The sequence below is a fragment of the Triticum urartu genome, chromosome 1, assembly GCF_003073215.2.
Source record: "Triticum urartu cultivar G1812 chromosome 1, Tu2.1, whole genome shotgun sequence".
NCBI lineage: Eukaryota > Viridiplantae > Streptophyta > Magnoliopsida > Poales > Poaceae > Triticum > Triticum urartu.
In genome coordinates, this window is record NC_053022.1 from 112,556,192 (window position 1) to 112,568,844 (window position 12,653).

A 12,653-nucleotide genomic window follows, 5' to 3' on the forward strand; every position below is an offset into this window, starting at 1 on the left:
TCTACGCCTGGTATGACTCCTTTAAAGGTAGTCTTTGTGGACTTGATCCGCGATGGGTTGATGCCCATTTTGCGCATTGTATCCTGATAGAGCAAATTGAGGCTACTGCCACCGTCCATCAGGACTCGCGTCAGGTGGAACCCATCAATTATTGGGTCCAGGACCAGTGCGACTGAACCGCCATGACGGATACTGGTCGGATGATCTCGGCGATCAAAAGTGATCGGGCATGACGACCATGGATTAAATTTTGGGGCGACTGGCTCTATCGCGTAGACGTCCCTGAGCGCGCGCTTGCGCTCCCTCTTGGGGATGTGGGTAGCGTATATCATGTTTACCGTTTTGATCTGAGGAGGGAACTTCTTTTGTCCCCCTGTGTTCGGCGTCTGGGGCTCCTCGTCGCCGTCTTCGCTTTGCGATCCCTTATCCTTGTTTTCGGCATTTAACTTGTCGTCCTATTTAAAACCCCAACAATCTCTATTGGTATGATTGGGTGGTTTGTCTGGGGTGCCATGAATCTGGCATGGAGGATCGAGTATGCGGTCCAGGCTAGATGAGCCTGAATTGTTCTTTTTGAACGGCTTCTTCCGCTAACCAGACTTAGAGCCACTGAATCCGGCATTGACCGTCGTATCCTCGGTGTTGTCATTGTTATTTCGATGCTTGTACCTGTTGCATCGAGACTTGTCGTTGCTATTTTTAGCTTCAGGGGTGCCGGTGTCTCTTGCATTGTTTTTGCTACAAGCCAGCCAACTATCCTCGCCCGCGCAAAAGCGTGTCATGAGTGCCGTGAGGGCCGCCATGGACTTTGGCTTCTGTTGGCCGAGGTGGCGGGCGAGCCATTCATCGCGGATGCTGTGTTTAAAGGCCGCTAGGGCTTCGGCATCCGAACAGTCGACTATCTGGTTCTTTTTAGTTAGGAACCTGGTCCAGAATTTCCTGGTGGACTCTCGGGCTGTTGAACTATATGGCTTAAGTCATCAGCGTCCGGAGGTCGAACGTATGTACCTTGGAAGTTATCAAGGAAGGCTTCTTCCAAGTCCTCGCACCTGGTGATGGAGTTTTCGGGCAGGCTGCTCAACTAGTGTCGTGCTGGCCCTTTGAGTTTCAGAGGGAGGTATTTAATGTGATGAAGGTCATTGCCGTGGGCCATATGAATGTGGAGAATGAAGTCTTTGATCCATACCGCGGGGTCTATGGTGCCATCATATGATTCTATATTCACAGGTTTGAACCCTTCTGGGAATTCATGTTCCATGACTTCGTCGGTGAAGCAATGAGGGTGTGCAGCGCCTCTATATGGGCCATATCGCGACATAGCTCTGATGGGGTCCGTCTGCGGCTTTCAGCCCGCGCATGACTAGGTTTGTCACGTCTGAACAGCTGGCCGTTGTCGCATGTCGGGGCACGTCCTCGCGATCCGTAGACCGATTTGGTATGTCCTGCTTTATTGTTCAGGTCATGTCAAAGGTCATATGTATGACCGTGAGCTGATTTACCTCTGCCTTTGCGATGAGGCAGGGCGGGCTGGTGTTTGGCTTGAGTTGATGCTTTGTCCCGGCCACGTGGTGGTCGGTCAGCCGCATTGTGCGATGGTGTCCGGTGCCTCTTCGTCGAACTGAGGTAGTAATTTGAGCTTTGGGTAGCTTTTGGCCGGGCGCTTGAGGCCGTATTCTTCGGCTGCTAGGACGTCAGTCCAATTATTGTTGAGCAGATCTTGGTCAGCTTGAAGCTGTTGCTGCTTCTTTTTCAGGCTCCTTGCAGTGGCTATTAGCTGGCGCTTGAAGCACTCCTGCTCAAGAGGTTCCTCAAGCACGATGAAATCCTCGATGCCGAGGCTCGCCTCATCCTTGGAGAGCGGAAGATAATTACTGTCCTCCGAGTCCTCGTGTGTGGCCTGTTTACCAGGGCTAACCTGCCCATCTTCCCGTTCATCCTGTTCGGTAGCTGCGTCAATGGGGTCTTCGTTGTCTTCGGCACCTTCCGGAGTGTTATCTTCTCCTGTGCCGGTGTTGCTATCTTTACTGCGGCGTGACTTAGAGCGGCGCCGCTAACGCCGGCGTTTCGATTGTATCTCAGGAGGTTTATCCTCAACTGGATCTTCTTTGTCATCGCCGCTGTTCTCCTTTCCTTTGGTGCATCCACCATGTATACATCGTATGAGGAAGTGGCCGTCCAACGTCCGGTGAATGGCGGGTCCTGGGCCTCTTCTTCTCCGGCGTCGTCATCCATACCGTCGATGTCATCGGAGCCGTAATCAAGCATGTCAGTTAAGTCTTCGATAGTGGCTATAAAGTGGGTGGCGGGTGGGGAGCGAAATTTCCTATCATCAGCTTCTAGTTCGAACCGGATATAGTTCGGCTATGAATCCCCCGCTAAGGATAGATTTTTTAATGAATTCAGCACATCGCCCAAGGGTGAGTGCCGGAAGATGTCCGCGGCGCTAAATTCGGCAATCGATAACCGATCATGCTCGACCTGCGCGGACACGCGTAGTACGGAACTTATAGCCGGAAATGAGCCCGAAGTTCCAGTGACACAGACATTACCAGAGGTAGGTTTGTGTGCGGCTCCAACACCGTGGAGTCTGCGGCTTCCGTGGCGGGGTTAAGCTTCCTGTCCTCGGATGGCGCGACCTGCTCCGGATCTAAGGCCAGAGCGGTTACAGGTGCAATTTCCTGGGTATGGTCCAATGACAGATCTAAGTCATGTTCATCGAGGTAATGGGGAGCGAATGCCGTGGTATCGAAACCGTCGAAGATCAAGTCTCCGAGGATATCCGTGACGTAGTTCAAGCTCCCGAATTTGACCTGACACCAGGGGTGTAGCTGTCAATCTGCTCCAGATGGCCAAGCGAGTTGGCCTGCAGTGCGAAGCCACCGAACATGAAGATCTGTCCGGGGAGGAAGACCTCCCCTTGGACAACGCCGTTGTAGATGATTGAAGGAGCCATCAAACCTTTTGAGGACGGCACAGTGGAACTCTCGATGAAAGCACCAATGTTGGTGTCAAAACCGGCGGATCTCGGGTAGGGGGTCCCGAACTGTGCGTCTAGGATCGATGGTAACAGGAGACGGGGGACACAATGTTTTATCCAGGTTCGGGCCCTCTCTATGGAGGTAATTCCTGCTTGATTGATCTTGATGAGTATTAGTATTACAAGAGTTGATCTACCACGAGATCGTAATGACTAAACCCTAAAAGTCTAGTCTGGCTATGATTATGAGGATTCGGCCTATCTATGCACCTAGCCCTCCGGTTTATATAGACACGGGAGGGATCTAGGGTTACACAAGGTCGGTTACAAAGAAAGGAATCTTCATAGTTGGTCGCCAAGCTTGCCTTCCACGTCATGGAGAGTCCTATCCAGACACGGGTAGAGTCTTCGGTCTTTGTACCGTTACGACCCATTAGTCCGGCCCATATCCAATAGATCGGACACCCGATGACCCCTTAGTCCAGGACTCCCTCAAGGGGCGAGAGCCCCTCCGAGATTGGATCTCCCTCTCTGTTATCTTCTATTTTGTGTTCCCCAGATCTGGCCAAAAACCGTTTCTTATATTCCTAGAGATCCGTAACTCCGATTGCGCTGAGATTTTAACACAATTTTTTTTTCGGATATAAGCTTCCTTGCGCCCAAAGTAGAGGTCCAACCGACGTACGAGGTGGGCACAACCCACCACCGCGCGCCAGGGGCCTCTAGCGTGCCTTGGTGTATTGTGCCCTGTGTGGGCCTCCGTTTGCGGTGATTCCAACTCCCCAAAATCACAAATATTCCAAAATAATTCTCCGTAAAATTTCATTGCATTTGGACTTCGTTTGATATGGATACTCTGCGATACAAAAAACATGCAAAAAACAGGAACTGGCAATTGGCACTGGATCAATAGGTTAGTCCAATAAATCATATAAAAATTTCCCAAAAGTATATAAAACTTGTATAATATTGGCATGAAACAATCAAAAATTATAGATACGACGGAGACATATCAACATCCGCAAGCTTAATTCCATCTCGTCCTCGAGCAGGTAAATGATAAAAAAAGATAATTTTTGATGTGGAATGCTACCTAGCATAAACTTGATCATATATCTAATCATGGCATGAATATTAAGACATAAGTGATTCAAAGCAATAGTCTATAATTTGACATAAAGATATCAATACTCAGGCATCCCAACAAACAATCATGTATTCCAAAATATCAACGCTAAAGAAAGTTGTCCCTACAAAATCATATAGTCTTGTCATGCTCTGCCTTATTAACACAAAGTATTTATCATGCACAACCCCGATGACAAGCCGAGCAATTGGTTCATACTTTTTAACGCGCTCCAGCTTTTTCAACTCTCACGCAATACATGAGCACAAGCCATGGATATAGCACTATGGGTGGAATAGAGTATGATGATAGAGGTAAGTATAAAGAAGAAAAAAAGTAAGAAAGTCTCACATCGATGCGGCTAACCAATGGGCTATGGAGATGCCCATCAATTGATATCAACGTGAGGAGTAGGGATTGCCATGCAACGAATGCACTAAGAGCTATAAGTGTATGAAAGCTCATTATGAAAACTAAGTGGGTGTGCATCTAATCCTATAATGAAATATTCCCACTAGTATATGAAAGTGACAACATAGGAGATTCTCCAAATGAAAAACATGGTGCTACTTCGAAGCACAAGTGTGGTAAAGGATACTAACAATGCCCCTTCTCTCTTTCTTTTTTTTCTTTTTCTCTTTTTCTTTTTTTTTCTTTTTTTCTCTCTCATTGTCCGGAGTCTCATCCCGACTTGTGGGGGAATCATAGTCTCCATCATCCTTTCCTCACTGGGGCACTGCTCCAAAAATGATTAATGATGATCATCACACTTCTATTTACTTATAACTCAAAAGAAATAAAAATTACAACTCGATACCTATGACAAAATATGACTCTATATGAATGCCTCTGGCATGTACCAGGATGTGCAATGATCTAGCGTAACATGTATGAAAAATGATGAACGGTGGCTGAGCCACAACTACTATGTCAGCTATATGATCATGCAAAGCAATAAGACAATGAATGCTCAAGTCATCAAACGGAAGTGGTGGAAGTTTCATGGCAATATATCTTGGAATGTCCATGAAAAAGCCATAATAGGTAGGTATGGTGGCTGTTTTGAGGAAGATATAATAAGGCTTATGTGTGATAGAGCGTAATATCACGATGTTTGCATGCACCTGCGAAGTTTGCACCATGCCTCGATGTGAGAAAGGGAAATGCACGGTACCGTATAGGCTAGCAAATTGCGGAAAGGTAAGAGTGCGTATAATCCATGGACTCACATTAGTCATAAAGAACTCATATACTTATTGCAAAAGTTTATTAGCCCTCGAAGAAAAGTACTACTACGCATGCCCCTAGGGGGATAGATTGGTAGGAAACGACCATCGCCCGTCCCCGACTGCCACTCATAAGGAAGACAATCAATAATAAATCATGCTCCAACATCATAGCATAACGACAGACTACACGTGCATGCTTCGGGAATCACAAACCTTAACACCAATATTCTTACTAAACACAATCGTTTACTAGTACCTCCCACATATTATCATCTCTATATCGCAAAACTATTGCAAGGAATCAAACCTATCATATTCAGTGATCCATAAGTTTATGTAGGATTTTATGACTAACCATGCAATTGACCAATTCCTTTTGACTCTCTAAATAGATATAAGTGAAGCATGAGAGCTTAATTCTTTCTACAAAAGACCATGCTCTAACAAATATAAGTGAAGCAAAAGAGCATTCTTCAAACAACGATTTTCCATGTGAAGAGAAATAGGCAATCCAAACTTCAAATGATATAAGTGAAGCACATGAAACATTCTATAAAGCCACACTCAAAAGATATAAGTGAAGTGCAATGATCATTCTATAAATCAACCATGGACTATCTCATACCATCATGGTGCATAAAAGAAAATGAAAACTGAAAGCAAAAGACGCTCCAAGGTTTGCACATATCACATGAACGAAACGAAGACGAAAACATACTGATACTTGTTGAAGAAAGATGGGATGTGAGGGAGTCCTGGATTAGGGGGTATCCGGATAGCCGGACTATATCCTTTGGTCGGACTGTTGGACTATGAAGATACAAGATTGAAGACTTTGTCTCGTGTCCGGATAGGACTCTACTTGGCGTGGAAGGCAAGTTAGGCAATACGGATATGTATATCTCCTCCTTTGTAACCGACCTTGTGTAACCCTAGCCCCCTCCGGTGTCTATATAAACCGGAGGGTTTTAGTCCGTAGGACGACATACAATCATACCATAGGCTAGCTTCTAGGGTTTAGCCTCTCCGATCTCGTGGTAGATCAACTCTTGTAATACTCATATCATCAAGAATAAATCAAGCAGGACGTAGGGTTTTACCTCCATCAAGAGGGCCCGAACCTGGGTAAAACATCGTGTCCCCTGCCTCCTGTTACCATCCGCCTTAGACGCACAGTTCGGGACCCCCTACCCGAGATCCGCCGGTTTTGACACCGACATTGGTGCTTTCATTGAGAGTTCCTCTGTGTCATCGCCGTTAGGCTTGATGGCTCCTACTGTCATCGATAGCGATGCAGTCCAGGGTGACACTTTTCTCCCCGGACAGATCTTTGTGTTCGGCGGCTTTGCACTGCGGGCCAACTCGCTTGGCCATCTGGAGCAGATCGAAAGCTACGCCCCTGGCCACCAGGTCAGGTTTGGAAGCTTAAATTACACGGCCGATATCCGCGGAGACTTGATCTTCGACGGATTCGAGCCCCTACCTTGTGCACCACGCGGTCACGATGAGTATGATTTAGCTCTACCATCGGACCATATTCAGGAGATCGCACCGGCAGCCGCTCCGAGCCTCAATTCGCAGCGAGTTGCGCCATCCATGAACGAGTGGATAGACCCCGTCACGGAGGCCGTATCCTCAGCGGCGATCGAGCCGAATATCGACCTTACCCTTCACGAGAGCCGTGTTGCTAAACTGCCGGATCCTTCTCCAGCCACGGACTCCGAACCGCCTGCGCCCGTTCCTATCGAATCCGATTGGGCGCCGATCATGGAGTTTACCTCCGCGGATATTTTTCAGCACTCGCCCTTTGGCGACATACTGAACTCATTAAGGTCTCTCTCCTTGTTAGGAGAGTCCTGGCCGAACTACGTCCGGTGGGATTGGGATGCAGATGACGAAGAAATTCGCCGCCCATCCACCACCCACTTAGTAGCCACTGTCGATGACTTAACCGACATGCTCGACTTCGACTCCGAAGACATCGACGGTATGGAGGACGATGCGGGAGACGGAGAGGAACCACTGCCCACAGGGCACTAGACAGCCACCTCATCATACGATATATACATGGTGGACACACCCAAAGAAGGGAATGGCGACGAGACAACGGAGGATGACCCCTCCAAGAAGCAACCCAAGCGCCGGCGTCAGCAGCGCCGCTCTAAGTCCCGCCAAGGCAAAAGTGGTGATACCGGCACAGGAGATAATATCACTCCGGACAGTGCCGAAGACGGTAAAAATCCCCTCCAGCAAGATTTAGGGCAGGAGGATGGAGAAGCCATCCCTCGAGAGAGAGCGGCAGATGGAGAGGCGGAGGATGATAATTACATGCCTCCCTCCGAAGACGAGGCAAGCCTCGACGATGACGAATTCGTCGTGCCAGAGGATCCCATCGAACAAGAGCACTTCAAGCGCAGGCTTATAGCCACAGCAAATAGCCTTAAGAAAAAGCAGCAGCAGCTTCAAGCTGATCTAGATTTGCTAGCTGACAGATGGACTGAAGTCCTGGAGGCCGAGGAATATAAACTCGAACGCCCCTACAAGAGTTACCCAAAGTGCAGGTTGCTACCCCGACTGGAGGAGGAAGCACCGAGACCTACATCCCCGACGTATGACGCGGCTGATCGGCCACCTCGTGGCCGCGACAAAGAAACATTCCAGTCAAAAGCTCAGCCCGCACCCCAACGCCATTCAAATAAAAAGGCATGGGGAAATACGCCCGACCTGCGAGATGTATTGGAGGACAAAGAAAAACATGCAAGATCGATCTACGGATCACGAGGGCGCGCCACTATACGAGACAATAATCGTCATGCCGGATACAGTAAAAGTAAGTCCGGCCGGGCCGAACAAAACGGGCAAGACTCATTTGAGCTGCGTCGTGATATAGCCCAGTACAGAGGCGCCACACACCCCTTATGCTTCACAGACGAAGTAATGGATCATCAAATCCCAGAGGGTTTCAAACCCATAAATATAGAATCATACGACGGCACAACAGATCCTGCGGTATGGATCGAGGATTTCCTCTTGCACATCCACATGGCCCGCGGTGATGACCTACACGCCATCAAATACCTCCCACTCAAACTCAAAGGACCAGCTCGGCATTGGCTCAACAGCTTTCCAGTAGAGTCCATTGGCTGTTGGGAAGATCTGGAAGCCGCATTCCTCGACAACTTTCAGGGCACTTATGTGCGACCACTAGATGCCGATGACTTGAGCCACATAATTCAGCAGCCAGAGGAATCGGCCAGGCAATTCTGGACACGGTTCCTAACAAAGAAAAATCAAATCGTTGACTGTCCGGATGCAGAGGCCCTAGCAGCTTTCAAGCACAACATCCGCAACGAATGGCTCGCCCGGCACCTTGGCCAGGAAAAGCCGAAATCTATGGCAGCCCTCACGACACTCATGACCCGCTTTTGTGCGGGAGAAGACAACTGGTTGGCCCGCAGCAATAACATATCAAAGAACCATGGTACTTCGGATACCAAGGACGGCAACGGTAGGTCATGTCGCAACAAACATAAGCGCCGCATTAGCAGCGACAATACCGAGGATACGGCAGTCAATGCCGGATTCAAAGGCTCTAAACCCGGTCAGTGGAAAAAGCCATTCAAAAGAAGCACTCCGGGCCCGTCCAGTTTGGACCATATACTCGATCGCTCGTGTCAAATACACGGCACCCCGAACAAGCCAGCCAACCACACCAACAGGGATTGTTGGGTGTTCAAGCAGGCCGGCAAGTTAAATGCTGAAAACAAAGATAAGGGATCACATAGCGATGACGAGGAGGAGCCCCGGCAGCCGAACACCGGAGGACAGAAGAGGTTCCCCCCACAAGTGCGGACGGTGAACATGATATATGCAACCCACATCCCCAACAGGGAGCGGAAGTGTGCGCTTAGGGACGTATACGCGTTGGAGCCAGTCGCCCCAAAGTTCAACCCATGTTCCTCCTGTCCGATCACCTTCGATCACAGAGACCACCCCACTAGTATCCGTCATGGCGGATTCGCCGCACTGGTCCTAGACCCAATCATTGACGGATTTCACCTCACTCGAGTCCTAATGGATGGCAGCAGCAGCCTGAACCTGCTTTATCAGGACACAGTGCGCAAAATGGGCATAGACCCCTCAAGGATCAAGCCAACAAAAACGACCTTTAAAGGCATCGTACCATGTGTAGAGGCCCATTGCACAAGCTCAGTCACACTGGAAGTGGTCTTCGGATCCTCGGATAACTTCCGAAGCGAAGAGTTAATCTTCGACATAGTCCCGTTCCGTAGTGGCTACCATGCACTGCTCGGGCGAATCGCATTTGCAAGATTCAATGCGGTACCGCATTATGCATATCTCAAGCTTAAGATGCCAGGACCTCGGGGGGTCATCACAGTCAATGGAAACATAGAGAGCTCTCTCCGCACGGAGGAGCACACTGCGGCCCTCGCAACAGAAGCACAAAGCGGCCTCTTAAGGCAATCCACTAGTTCGGCGATCAAGAACCCGGACACCTTCAAGTGCGCCCGGAGTAATCGGCAACTAGACCGCCTGGCACGTTCCGAGCTCGCATAGCAATGCGGCCCCCACCCCGGTCCCAACCAAACGGTAAAATCCGTGCCACGCGTACATAATTAGGCATTAAAAATACCATGGGCACAGGTGGGGAGGGGGGCACGACTACGGCACGCTCCAAGACGCGGCTTAAACCGCACTAGGGTCTTCCGGCTTTGTTATTTTTCTCTTTCAGGACTTTAATCTCTGGAAACCCTATCCGGCAGCATGATTGCCGAACACATGATGCAGCAACCAAGGAGGCAGAAAGCTACGTCACACCACGGAACTCCGAGGTGGATTACGATAACGAGTGAAATACTTGCTTTAATACTATTCCTCAGCTTGCCCTTGGAAGGGACATGTCAAATAGTCCTACTTTTTGCTTATCGCACTACATGTATCATTCTGCTTTAACGCACCTTTTTGAATAAACAATGCATAGCATTAAGACTATTATTGCATTCTTCCTTTATATATATATATATATAGGTTGTGTACTCCTGGGAGTATGTACTCTCGCTCCTCATATACCACATATATGAATCTTTTATAGCTTATTATTATTTTTAATATACTTCATTAATAATTACTAGATACTCTAAAATGGATTTCATGAAAAAAATCATGTGTGCCTCATATTTTCAAAGTTTTACGTATATACTGATTTGCTTGTACGTGAAAAAGGTATATTGCAAAAAGTAGGTCGTAAATGATATTTTTTTCAACAAAACTTGTATTGAGGTATCTTAGAATATTTAATGAAGTATATTGAGAATGATAAGGGGTATAATCAATGCATATATGAGGTATATTGAAGATGAGAGTACATACTCCCAAGAGTACAGAAAATGAGTCATATATATATATATATATGTTCATTCATGACATCTAGCACCCGTACACTCTGGTACGGCCAATACGCTAGGGGCTTAAGCATACCCCATAATACGGCGTGAGAAGTCCGACACTTTCGACAGTGCGGCACCCCGAACTTATAGCATTATACGCGTCAGCTCCGAATCATGTCTTGGGTCAATAGTTGGGTTTTCCTGGCTCCCATGTTCTGGTACCTTACGTTCCGCTATATCGGCTAAGGTAGCACTGGGAGAACTACTGCGACTATGCCCCGGTTCTGCTGGGCTAAGCACCTCAGTAGAGAAAGCTAAAACTGACTGTCATGATAAGGCGAGAGACTGGTCGCTCTTCGAGAGGTTTCAAGTCCCTAAAGACTTATGCCGCTTAGAGCGAGGAGTCGGCCCTGTCCGGCTTAAGGTGTGTATAGCGCCCCGAATTCGGCCTTCCGAATACTAGGGGCTTCACCGAAATTTAAAATTATAGAATTCTATGGCTAAGTGAGAGTGATAACGCATTATAGTCTGATTGCCTTGTTCGTCATGCTGAGCACCTCCCTCGAAGGACCCAAACATGTGAACAAGAGTGCTTAGGTTTATCCCGAACACGCCAGCACTTGTGCCATGGGGCATAAGCTGACGACTAGCCATCTCTCAGATTTGATAAACAGCTAAACAGAAGGTAATATTTTAAATTCAAACAAGTGTTGCATAGCGCATATGAACAAGTTTTCATAATACAGGATTACACGAGCAAGTTTACTCAAATATTACATCTTTCGTACACTCGTCCGCTACGAGACGGGCACCCTTCAGGACACCCTCATAGTACATCTCCGGGTGGCGATGCTCCTTGCCTGCAGACGGCCCTTCCTTCACCAGCTTCACGGCGTCCATCTTGGCCCATTGCACCTTGACACGGGCGAAAGCCCGGCGTGCGCCATCGATGCAGACGGGCCGCTTAATGACTTCCAGCCGTGGGCAGGCATCCACAAGCCGCCTCACCGGGCCGAAGTAGCTATTGGGAAGGGAGTCGCCAGGCCACATCCGAACTATAAAGCCCTTCATGGCCTATTCGGACGCCTTGTGCAGCTCGACCAGTTGCTTCAGCTGGTCGCTCAGAGGCATCGGGTGTTCGGTCCCAGTATACTGAGACCAGAACAGCTTCTCCGTTGAGCTTCCCTCCTCGGCCTGGTAAAACGGTGCGGCATCCGACACGCTGCCGGGCAAATCTGCGAATGCTCCTGGAGAGCTCCGGACTCGGGTAAGTAACAAGTAATTTACTTTCACATGCTTGCTTTGCATATTGAATGCCTTACCTGCCGCTATCCTCTTCATCGCATCAATGTCCTGGAGGGCCTTTTGGGCCTCAGCCTTGGCATTCTTTGCGCTCTCGAGGGCCGCGGCAAGCTCGGACTCTCGCGTCTTCAAGTCAAGCTCCAACGCCTCGTGCTTCGTCACGAGAGCGTGAAGCTCTTGCTGCACCTCGCCCACCCGTGCCTCCTGCCTTTCCCGCTCGGTGCGCTCCTTGGCCGCTTTGTTTTCGGCCTTGGATAGCGCTTGCTTCAGAGTCGCCACCTCGGTCGTGGCCCCTGGCAAATTTACGATGATCCTGTCATTTTGCAATCGCATCCTTTTTATATATATCCATAGACTAGGTACTACTTACCTTTGTTCTCCTCGAGCTGCCTCTTGGCAAGGCCGAGCTCTTTCTTGGACCCTTCGAGGTCCTGCTTCAGTACGGCGACCTCTGTAGTCAGTGCGGCAGAGGCCAGCAGCGAAGCCTGCATACGCATATAGACATACTTATATTAGACTCCTGCGATATTGTTTGATCCTCTATTCGGCTTTTCTTTGTGAACACCGAACAGAGCATCAGGGGCTACTGTCTATGCGGTAATATTCTTCCT